This window comes from Oncorhynchus masou, chromosome 5 (assembly GCF_036934945.1).
Source record: "Oncorhynchus masou masou isolate Uvic2021 chromosome 5, UVic_Omas_1.1, whole genome shotgun sequence".
Classification (NCBI taxonomy): Eukaryota; Metazoa; Chordata; class Actinopteri; order Salmoniformes; family Salmonidae; genus Oncorhynchus; species Oncorhynchus masou.
The window spans coordinates 48,381,431-48,394,194 of record NC_088216.1 but is presented as its reverse complement, the minus strand read 5'-3'; the positions used below and the strand labels follow the sequence as shown (position 1 = coordinate 48,394,194).

The window sequence follows — 12,764 nt, the reverse complement described above, 5'->3', positions numbered from 1 at the left end:
TGCGGTACCGGATCGCCAAGACTAGGTCAAAAAGGCTTCTTAACAACTTCTACACCCATGCTAATCAAATGGCTACCCGGACTATTTGCATTGTCCCAACCCCACGCCCCATTTTTACACTGTTCCTACTCTCTGTTCATTATCCATGCATAGTCACTTTATCTCTACCTACAGGTCAATATTACCTCAATTACCTCGACTAACCGGTGCCCCTGCACATTGACTCTGTACCGGAACCCCCTCGCTACTGTTATTTCATTGTTGCTCCTTAATTATTTGTTATATTTATTTTTTAACAGCATTGTTGGTTAAGGGCTTGTAAGTAAGCGTTTCATTGCATATGACTAATGCAATTTGATTTGATTTGATTCAACGTTGTGGTGCATGAACTTGTCATGCATGTTAGCTAAAGTTACAGTTTTACATTGGCTAACGTTATCTGTCGGGTGGGATGAAATGGCAACTGTGCTTGAAACTGAAAGTGCGGCAAGTGAAGTGTGTGACTCTTTATGGGAAATAATTAAATCAAAGAAAGGAACAAAACGAACAAAAGTTGTAGTAGAAGACAAGGTCCAATAATGTATTTCTTGTTGGACTTAATTTTTTGGACAAGGAGTTTAATTTGGGAAATCCATTTGTAATATCGAGAACTGTAAAGAAAACAGTGGGAAAGGTGGATTCAATCAAGGTGACTAGAAGCAGCCTTGTTTTAGTTCATTGTGTCGATGAAGAAGCATGTACTGGAACTGGCAAAATTGTCCACGTCAGAAGTAACATTTAATGATCTTGGGAGCAGGGCGCCTGCCAAAAGAGTTATAGCTGGAGTCTCGCTGGATATAGAGGACAAGTACCTTTAAGCAGAAAATCCCAGGAGTGGTCAGTACATGTCACCTGACTCGTATGGTAGATGGAAGGAAAAAGAAAAGCCTATCAATATTATTGTTGTTTGGGGAGACTATCTGAATATGTGAAGCTTGGATATGTGATGTATGTGGTAAGAGCATTTGTGTCCAAACTATTATAGAGTGGGAATTGAAAAGGAAATGGTCGCGTGTCAAATGTTTGTAGATGGGAGAGGTATGGTATTGAAGAATCTGTGATGGAGAATATTGCAACTGTGGTGGGGATCATACTCTGGCTAAAATGCTTGCTCGCTAGCCTAACTTCAATTCATGGGCAACGTTAGCTAGTTAACATTAGCCTTCTATATCTAGCTATATATTGAACCTCCTTACTCTCAGGCCAGGGGCACAGCAATGTATGAATTAATGTTTGAATCAGAATCACTGTTATAATCACTGGTCAGTACAGAGAATTAAGTAAAACCACAAATCCAAATCCCTATCTCCATCCATGGCTAATTTAGGAAAGGGCCCATTTTAGCCAGCTAACTAGCTAGCCACACTTTTATTTTTCTCACCAGAACCATTCCCAGTTGAACTTGCTCAGTTTAGCTCAAAGTTGATCAGTAAATTGTTTACACTTATTTTGTCAAGGGAGGCCACATGCTTGCTGGCTTCCTTTGCATTCAATGCTACTCGTTTGGACCAGGCAGCATCAGATAGACGGCCTACACATAGCGAGACAGAGGAGCACTGTTTCGCTCGCTCGGATGCTTTATCCTGTGAGATGCATTCAGCCTCTTGCAAATTGAAGGAAAGTTATGAAACACAGAGAGACGAGAGCTAAAAATGTTGATATTTTTTGGTTGGATTTTTTGGTAAATTTCTTAGGGAAACCTGGTTGGCCCCCATGCATGCGTACCATTGGTAAGGACCAGATCGCTGCCAAAAGGTTGAACGTACATATCATTAAGATTGTAAAAAAAAACATACGTAAAATGTTAGGATTGTTAGAAAAGCCATGCATGAGACATGAAACGTAAACGTTAAATTAGATCTGTAAACATATGTTACGACTATGTATTAATATTTACAAATTAAATTCTTACTTTACTCTGTTACAGATATTTTTATACATACACATTTTTGTCAGGAATGTGGCATTTGCAAAGAATATGAACCAAAAGAATCTAGTCAATCAAGCAGCTCTAGCCCACATGTTTTTATTTAACTAGGTAAGTTAACTGAGAACACATTATCATTTACATCAACAACCTGGGGAATAGTTTCAGGGGATAGGAGGGGGATGAATGAGCCTATTGTAAACTGGGGATGATTAGGTGACCGTGATGGTCATCCAGCAGAATCTAGTCTCCCATCCAGGGACTGACCAGGGCCAAGCCTGCTTAGCTTCAGAAGCAAGCCAGCAGGATGGTATGGTATGTTGGTTGCAAAATTAGAGTTGCTTTGCAGCTTTCAATTTCATTTTCAAAATAAAAGTCTAGGGCTTGTTTGAAAATGGCATTTGATATGCGTTATACCAGTAGATGGCATAGTAAAGGCTTGGGCCTATTGGGGAGAAAAAGACATAAAAATTACAACAACACAAGATTTGTTCAAGACTAATATGTTAGTCCATAATCGTAACATGGTGTTTGTGTGTTCACAGATTAAATGTCACATTAATTTACATATGTATTTTTTTATGATCCTAAAGAAAACGCACGTTCAACCTTTTGGCAGCTATCTGGCTCCATACACTGGCCCCGACAAACTTATTCAGTCCAAAAGGTGGCAAGTCTAATGGTCCCTTTATGGACGCTGTAGTCTCGTTCTTATCTGACACTTAGCTATTGAGAAAGTTCTGAGCAAAAAAAATTGTCTGATGCGCCTAATGCTAATGACCCTGTTAAAAATCTGGTATGTGGTTCTCGGTAACGGACTGATGGCTCATGACCAGAGGCGGGATGTGTGTTGTGCACCTCCAATCAAGTTGATTTGCGAATTTTCATCTAGATTGGTGTCTAATTGGCCTAGATATGATGGTAGGGAGATTTGAATTTAACATTGAGCTTCAACCAATACCTATATATCGCCCCCACAATAATTTGTTTCCTCGATTGTTTCAACGTTCTCTGAGGATGTTACAATACGTAGCCTACGGTACAGCCAATAAGTCTCAGGATAATAGTCATTTTTTGTTGTATTTAAGGTTGTGTGATTGCTATCCACGAGTCAATCAGCAGCCAAGGTCGCCATGGATACAGCAGGAGACCTAACTGCACAGAGGAGACACAGCTCCCTGCCTTTGTGTATGGGGGGATGGAGGAACTATCCTCTTCTGCCACCTACTGGTCCATAAGGTGTAAATGCTGGGATGAATCGGCAAACCAATGATGATGTCATACATACAAGCTGTACTCAGCTGACTTTTCTACCGTTCTTTTATGTTGTATCGATGCATTGTTCATTAGAAAAATAAAAACACCACATAATGTATTGACAAGGACACAACAAATAAGCCCTTTTTAGAGTAACATATTTCTTGCTAAATCCATAATAGCCAAGGTTTTATTGCCTGATTTGATGTGATGTCAGAATCAGACAACATCAGACTTGCTAAACCACAGCTGCACACATAGAGACAGGCCACGCCATCAGGACCCGTAGTGATAAAGAGTCATATGGAAGGGCAGAACATGTATTACCAAACATGGCCACATAGTGGTGCTGCTTTCCTTCTGTTTAAAACATATGTCAAATCCAGCTTTCACTGTGGTCACTTCTTATCAGCATTGGCTGACAACTCTTATGCACTGCCAGCTGTGTGTGTGAGAGAGAGAGAGAGAGAGAGAGAGAGAGAGAGAGAGAGAGAGAGAGAGAGAGAGAGAGAGAGAGAGAGAGAGAGAGAGAGAGAGAGAGAGAGAGAGAGAGAGAGAGAAATGAAGAAGGGAACTGTGTCTTTCTGCATATTTTTTTTTCTAGAACTGATAACCTCATTTCATTTTTAAGGAAAGAATGACATCAAGATGAATGTGCTCACATAGAATATGACCTAGCATTTTGCCACATTGCTTTCAATCTCCTTCCTTATCCGTTATTATTCTTATCGGTATTGTCAGACTACTGATCACTTCTTTTAATTTTGAAAAAAGAATCAACATTGGTTGGCCTAAGTTTTATGCAACTGCCTTCACTGACATCTGCCTACCTGGTGCAAGGTAATAATGACATGAGATGTTCCTTCAGAGGTGTCATGCCTATAGTCAAGTGCCCCCTCAGATTTGTCCTTTTTTTCCCCTTCAGATTTTAAATGAATTGATCAAATTTGTTTTTAAGCCCTGGTTTTCTCTGTCAACTGTAGTTTGTGGAGGTGGTACACTGACTGGACCCCACTCCCTAGTAAGTGGTTCCTTCAAAGGTGCACCACTAAGCAAAGATATCCTAGGCAGGAAGCTAGATACTCTCGTAGGTGCATACAGTTTCATCAGTGGAGGAGGAGAGAGTGTAGAGTTCCTTCAGGATGAAAAAATACAACTATATACCAGTATAAAAGTTCTTAAAGAACCAATGTGCATCATTAATTAAAATGGCAATTGAACAAGTCAAGAGGTATGCTGATATAACCTATACAGGCTCTAGATTGCAGGATAAAACAGGTGTTTGTTTCAGGTGTTTGAAAAATGCAAAAATTCTCAAACTTCAGGAGTGGGGATCAGCCCCCCTAAGGACCATCCCCATCCATCCACATGCACTTCATGCCCCCTCTAAAATAATGGGTGCATGACGCCCTTGGGTTCCTTTAACATTTATTTAATATCAAATCGAATCAAAGAAAATGTATTTATATAGCCCTTCGTACATCAGCTGATATTTCAAAGTGCTGTACAGAAACCCAGCCTAAAACCCCAAACAGCAAGTAATGCAGGTGTAGAAGGAATAGTATTTAGGAATGTTAGTTTGTCTGGTTGAGGATTTTCACAGCTCTGGGTTGTTTCTAACTGTGCTAGCGGGATCTCTAGGTTTGCTCAGCAGCAGTCACTGTGGATCATTTACGTACGAGTAAAGACAAGAAAAGAGGGCGCTGTTACTTACATAAGCTGTCCGCCAGAGGTCACGTTCCTACAAGTAATTCTCACGCTCCCCTCCAGCCACACACACACTGATGAGAGAGGGCGATGCGCAGCCGATCATCAAAACCTAAAACCTCAGCAACTCGCTTACAAAATAAGCGGGTTTTGGTGGCGAGAGCTGCTGTCTGTATTATTCAACAATTAGGGACGCGGGCGCCCTTTCGATTTGGTTAGTGACAGATATATCGACAATATCAGACACCGGATACCACTGCCGAGGAATTGTTTGATATATTTTGGAATCATTATTTGAGTAGACTGAAAGCAGAATAATTAGAATATTATGGCACCAGTCCGTTGGCGGCCATAGATCTAGAGCAGGTAAGGGATTTTCCACCTGGAATTAACAATCAATGTCCACATACGTTAGCCTACAAATCAGATTACATATGTGTGTTTTGTTGCATGGTGTGTTTCGTGAGCAGTGAAGTTCGTAGCTCGTGTCTACTTGCAGTAAAATATCGACTGCGCTATATTGCTGCTTGAGCAGTGACGCTGTTTGGTGGCGGATGAAGCACAGTAAGCTATTGCTACGACTATTTTATACAATTCTAGTTATGAGAGAAATTATAATAAATCCCATAGGCCTAGTTTGTGGGCAATAGAAAAGCAATTATTCAAAGTGTAGGCCAACCTTAATGTGGTGTTACAATGTTGCAAACCTCAGCCATGCTATGGCTACAATAGTCAGTGTGACAAGTTAGATGGGCGCTACAGTGTAATAAACCACGCAGTGGTTGCACCAGCAAGCTATCTGCTGTGGCATTGTTTTGATGTCAAAGCTGTCAAATGTGTACGTAGTTGTATGCATCCGGCCATGTCATAAAATAGCCAACAAACAGTGATAACAAGCAGCTGCTGGTGTCCTAGGTTGCTGGGCTAATGGTGAAAATGTATATATAGTAGGGCTATTGGAGTTTTGACTGAGCAGGGGTGTATTCATTTCGCCAAACAGTTGGAAATGTTTTGCAACTAAATCGAGTTTCTATTTGACAAATTCATGTAGGTCCCTCCCCGTTTCGTTCTATTAGCTTCCGTTCGACAAACTTTTTGCAACTGAGTAGGCAGAATGAATACATGGCATGGCACATTTGTGACCAGCTCGTGCACGTTATACGGTAGGCATGTAATAAGCAATTGTAAAAACGTGGCTTAATTATGAACAGTCTGCAGACAATTTGCCAAGTTGTCAGAAGTATTTTGTAAGTTACAGAGAAGAAACGAGAACGAAAGGTTGTCAATTTATCCTCACACATCACCACACACCTGTCTAATGTTGTCTGTACTAATGAAAACATGCAGTCTGGCGGCTATGCTTGTCTCAGCCTCATGTGCCGCCCGATCCCGTGAGGCTATGCAATATGACCATACGTATTTGTAATAAACTTTATGGAGGCTGGTGGTATCCTTTATATCCATGCGACCTTTGGAATATGGGATCCAGATGCCCCAACCCAGAACTCTCTCTCACTCTATCTCTTCTCTCTCTCTCTCTCTCCCTCTTCTCTTTCTCATCTCTCTCTCCCTCTTCTCTTTCTCATCTCTCTCTCTCTCTCTCTCTCTCTCTCTCTTTTCTCTCTCTCTCAAACTGCAGCTGCTGTAACTCCCAGCCCTGTAACAACTGACATAGGATCAGTTCTCCCAACACCAGTCCTATCCTTAAAGAGACAGGTCACCTTATAATCAAAGTCTTGTTTTATTCTCTTCTCAATCATCTCAGTAGGAGTGTTGATCTACATAATAATCTGACCTAATATTAAAATAAATAAACATCCTATCACTCATACGCTTGATAAATGCAGGCCCTGGTCTAACGTGGCATAACGTTGAGTTCATATTCCTCAGTCTGTTGAACAGACCAGACTCTGCATCAGGGCCAATTCCACTTTGAGTGATGCTGAGACTCCAACAAAATGTTTACTTTAATATGTATGCCAACCCGAAACCAATGATTTGTAAAGTTAACAAAACCACACAACTCTATCCACAAGGATTTATTTGAACAATTTCCCCACAGAAAATGTTACAAAACACATTTACTTAAAGAACAGTGCAGATGCAAGGTGTGGTTATAGAATGACGATTTGTGTTGTTTGTGCCGTCATTCTGTAACCAAACTTTGCATTTGGACTGTACTTCGGCAAGAATGTGTCTTTGTCAAATTTTCTGTGGAAATTGCTACAAGTTGTCTTTGACACCCTCCTTTTCCATTCTGGGATCAACTGTCCCATTGTTCTGCTCAGAGCAGAGGAAGTGATGCTTATCATCTCTATGATTGGTTATAGCTCAACTTTTATTATACAGTATCTGTACTGGCAGAGGTTAGTACTGGCAGAGGTTAGTACTGGCAGAGGTTAGTACTGGCGGAGGCTAGTACTGGCGGAGGCTAGTACTGGCGGAGGTTAGTACTGGCGGAGGTTAGTACTGGCGGAGGTTAGTACTGGCGGAGGTTAGTACTGGCGGAGGTTAGCCCTGTCATGTCAGGTAGGGTAACTGCCACTAATAAAGTTGCTTATTAGAATTCAGAAAATATCCACACCTCCCACTCCATAAATAATGCCTCTCCTATCCTCTGTTGGCTTTCTGTCGTGCAGCCTTGTACACCGAGTGTACGAATAACATTAGGAACACCTACTCTTTCCGTGACATAGACTGACCATGTGAAAGCTATGATCCCTTATGGATGTTAAATACACTTCAATCAGTGTAGATGAAGGGGATTTATTTTATTTTATTAGCATCTCTTTTTTTTGTCTCCATTTGGACATATCGTCCAAAAGTCCTTAAACATTAAAATACATTATATCATACAATCACAATGTTCACATATAAACACACTGTTACAAACAACAGACATAATACACTGACATATTGACCAGATGAATAGTCTAACAGTCTGAAAATATAGATTAAGGAACCAATCTACCATATTCCTGCACAATCTTCAAATTGAGTATATTTAAGTGGTTCTAAAGTATTGTTTGAGTTTCTAAATTGAAGGAGAGGAAAGAGGTTAAAGAAGGATTTATAATCTTTGAGACATTTGGGCTCCCGAGTGGCGCAGCGGTCTATGGCACTGCATCTCAGTGCTAGAGGCATCACTATAGACCCTGGTTTGATTCCAGGCTGTATCACAAATGGCCATGATTGGGAATCCCATATGGCAGCGCACAATTGGCCCAGGGTCGTTAGGGTTTGACCGGGGTAGGCCATCATTGTAAATAATAATTTGTTCTTAACTGACTTGCCGAGTTAAATAAAAAATAAAGGCATGGATTGTGTACGTGTGCCTTTCAGAGGGTGAATGGGCAAGACAAAATATTTAAGGGCCTTTGAACGGGGTATGATAGTAGGTTCCAGGCACACCGGTTTGTGTCAAGAACTGCAACACAGTTTGGTTTTTCATGCCCAACAACTGTGTGTATCAAGAATGGTCCATCACCCAAGGGACATCCAGCCAACTTGACACAACTGTGGGAAGCATTAGTCAACATGGGGCAGCATCCCTGTGGAATGTTCTCGACACCTTGTAGAGTCCATGCCTCGACGAATTGAGGCTGTTCTGATGGCAAATGGGGGTGCAACTCAATATTAGGAAGGTGTCCCTAATGTTTTATATACTCAGTATATAAGGTCCTATATTAGACCCTACAGTGCAGCACTGTAGTGGTTTAGTAGTCTACCCTACACAACAAGACTAGCTGGTCTGACTACATTACAGCAACTTTTTGCTAATCTTAGGTCCTATCCTTTGTTTAGTGGGAGGGGCTGTAGCCTAAGTGATCTACCATGAGTGATAATGTCGGTCAACCACACTGTACACCACATAGGCTTTATACCAGAGGATTGACCAATGGAGCAACCTGCTGTATGTAATTACGCTGTAACAAACTACTACTTGTCTCTCCTATTGTTTTATTTGTTTGGAAAAACCGATAGGCTACAGTAATAGTAGTTACCCTGCCTGGACTAATGCTGACCAATGTGAAGCGTTGCCATGGTTTCGATCATCACACTAACTCCTCCTACTGTGGGCCTGAATACAGTGTAGAGAGAAGTGCGGACTAATTCTCTGCCTGAATGAGTTCATATTGACATTGACTGTATCCAATCCACTGTACGGATACATGCAGATGCTCACACTCACATCTGTGGGTATGCATGTGCATCGAATAGAGTGAGAGAGCTGCCAGGAGATTCACTCTGGTGGGAGAGGAGGAGGAGGGAGGTGTGGTGCTGGTAAAAGTGTGACGGATCATTGCAGCGTCACAACTCTGGACCAGCCCTGCATGGCATCAGCTGGCAGCAGCAGAAAAGGTTGCAACTATGGTGGCACACAGCAGCCTAGTTTGTGTGTTGTGGTGTCCGTGTGTGGGGGTTGGTGGGGGGAGGGGTGGGGGCCATGTGGCGATGACAGCAGCCCCTTTGTCTCTGGCCTGCCAAGCCGTGTGAACGTGTCTGTCTGACCCTCCTCACGTGACACACGCGTCCTTTGTTCTTCCAATCTGGGACACCCCCTCGAATTGAATGGGATTACATCCCTATGGGGACAAATTCCAGGGGGTTGGATCTGGCCTTGGTCCCACTTTCCCTAACCACCCCCTCTTCATCCCTCTCCAATCCAAACAATGTGGCCCGCCTCCATCTCCACCCCTTCCGTCCCATCTCCTCAGCCCCACTCTGGGTTGCTCCCCCCCGGGCTACAGGCCATGCAGTCTGCCCCCTGTATAGAGGATCCATCTCCACCCCCACCCCCACCATCTCATTGATCCCACTCTGGTCTGCTCCGCCCCGGGCTACAGGCCAGGTCCTGCTGTCTCCTCACCCTGGGACCCAAATGACTGACACTTGCTGAGATTGAAGGACAGTCAATGCATGGACAGTATAAGCAAGAAAGGATTGAAGGGGTCTCGTGGAAAAATCATACAACATCTTCTTGGAGGGAGAGCCATTACAGCTGTCCTTTCTGACCACTCGGCGTGTGTGTGTGTGTGGAACATTTCTACACTCCAATATGTCCAGAAATTTCACCAAAACAAAGCTGTGTGTGTATGACTCTCCATCTGCTGAGGTCTGGAGCTGAGCCTGTGTTTATATACATGTTTGGGTCTTAGTTGGCTAATTTATTAAAGGACACACTCACGCCTTAGCGGTCTCGTTCATTACAGTGATGGTGATCTACACTGATTGTACAAAACATTAAGACAACCTTCCTAATATTGAGTTGCACCCCCCTCCCCTTTTGCCCTCTGAGCAGCCTCAATTTGTCAGAGTATGGAATCTACAAGGTGTCGAAAGCATTGACTCCAATACTTCCCACAGATGTGACAAGTTGGCTGGATGTTCTTTGAATGGTGGACCATTCTTGATACACACAGAAAAGTGTTGAGTGTGAAAAACCCAGCAGTTCCAGTTCTCGTATAGTAATCTGTGAGCTGCTGTGACAGTTGGTGCTTAAAGCTAGTGAGGGAGATAAGTGTTTCCAGTTTCAGAGATTTTTGTAGCATCAATAAAGGATCATAGCGTTCACCTGGATTCACCTGGTCAGTCTGTCATGGAAAGAGTAGGTGTTCCTAATATTTTGTATGCAAGTGTATCTTTCGAATGTATTCCTGACACATCTCACCACCAACCCAGAATCTTAGAATGGAGCAGAGTGTTGAAATGGAAGCTGCATGCTAATAGGGTGGATATTGGAAATGTATCGGAGTCAGAATATTTTTCTCCATACCTCCCTCGTATCCTCTCTTTCTCTCTCTGTGTGTATGCACATTTGTTGAAACACACTGTAGTGTGCAGTATCTGCTTTTCAAATGGCCCATAGAGGTTCGGTATTCTGAACTGAGTCAGCATGTGCTCTCCATTGGCCCTGGTCTTGACTGTCTGGCTGGGAAAGGGTTTATGTCATAATCTTCCTCCCATTCCTCAGGAAACACAAGCTACACCACAAAGGCTCCAACTGAACAGATAGGGAGCTGCCTCCCTCCCTGATCCTTCTCTTTCTATCTGGTTTCCCTCTCTTTCTTTAGGATTCCGTCACGCACAACATGCACGCACTCACACACACACACACACACACACACACATTAATGCATACACACCCTTTGAGAACTTCCTGAAGGAGGGTGTTCTGGGCGGGAGGTCAAACTCTGGGTCTCTGTGGGAGTGGCTGTCATAGTTTCCATGGTAACCAGGGTCAGGAGAGGTCGCGTGCCTCCATCCTCTGCTGTGAGGCCGTAACAGAGGCAGAGGAAACCAGAGTTAAAGCTCTGCCCTTTGTCTCATATAGCTGAGACCCAACAGACAACACAGAAAGACATCTGAGTGTTTCCCACACAGTGCTGGCCTCTGTCACAGAGAGAAAGTTTCAAGTTTTAATGCCACGTGCACAAGTACAGCTTGCCTTTCTTGCAAGCTCCAAACCCAGCAATGCAGTAATCAATATCAATGTAATACTAGAAAGATTATTAGGTCAAACAAAAACGCACAATAACATTTCAAATAAGAACACAAGAAAGTATGAAGCTATATTAGGGATGACCCCATTTAGTTGACTGGTCGATTGTTTGGTTTATAGGCTGTTGGTCGACCAAGATTTATTTAGGTGAGCAGTCTAATATATATATATAAACAGTTGGAGTCGGAAGTTTACATACACCTTAGCCAAATACATTTAAACTCAGTTTTTTCACAATTCCTGACATTTAATCCTAGTAAAAACATTCCCTGTCTTAGGTCAGTTAGGATCACCACTTTATTTTAAGAATGTGAAATGTCAGAATAATATTAGAGAAAATTATTTACTTCAACTTTTATTTCTTTCATCACATTCCCAGTGGGTCTGTCACGATCGTCGTAGTGAGGAGACCAAAGCACAGCGTGACGTGAATACATCCTTTTAATGATAGACGAAAAAACACAAAGTACACTAAACAAACAAACAAAAGAACAAGACGAACGGGACCGCTATCAATACTGAGTGCAAACATGCAACATCCCATAGACAATAACGCACCAACCACAATACAAAACAGGCTACCTAAATATGGTTCCCAATCAGAGACAACGAGAAACACCTGCCACTGATTGAGAATCATATCAGGCCAAAACACATAGAAACCGACTAACTAGACATGCAACATAGAATGCCCACTCATATCACACCCTGACCAAACAAAACATAGAAACAAATAACGCAAATAATGGTCAGTGTGACAGTACCCCCACTAAGGTGCGGACTCCAGCCGCAAAACCTAAACCTATAGGGGAGGGTCTGGGTGGGCATCTGGCCGCGGTGGCGGCTCTGGCGCGGGATGTGTACCCCACTCCACCATAGTCATTGCCCACTTCAAGGGCCTCTTTAGAGTGACGACCCTCGCCTCCGACCTAGGGTCTAATACCTTAATTAAAGGCCCCACTGGACTGAGGATCGCCTCTGGACTGAGGGGCAGCTCCGGACTGAGTAGCAGCTCCGGACTGGCTGACGGCTCTGGCAGCTCCTGGCTGACTGACGGCTCTCGCAGGTCCTGGCTGACTGGCGGCTCTGATGGCTCAGGACAGACGGGAGACTCTAGCAGCTCAGGACAGACGGGAGACTCTAGCAGCTCAAGACAGACTGGCGGCTCTGACGGCTCAGGACAGACGGGAGACTCTCGCAGCTCAGGACAGACGGGAGACTCTGGCGGCTCAGTTCAGAGGGGAGACTCTGGCAGCGCTGGACATGCGGGAGCACCTGTAGGGATGAGACGGAGAGACAGCCTGGTGCGGGGGGCTGCCACCGAAGGGCTGG

The 12,764-nt window shown here is 43.3% G+C and overlaps 1 protein-coding gene across 2 annotated transcripts in view; it reads left to right on the top strand.

The window, feature by feature from the left end:
* Positions 1-5,034: 5,034 nt before the first annotated feature.
* The window catches only part of LOC135539739 (phosphatidylinositol 4-phosphate 3-kinase C2 domain-containing subunit beta-like), a 73,289-nt gene continuing 65,559 nt past the window's right edge, over positions 5,035-12,764 (top strand). For both annotated transcript variants that reach the window (XM_064965812.1, XM_064965811.1), the window contains exon 1: positions 5,035-5,296. The gene's annotated coding sequence lies outside the window, so the exon portion shown is untranslated. The remainder of the gene's footprint in view (positions 5,297-12,764) is intronic.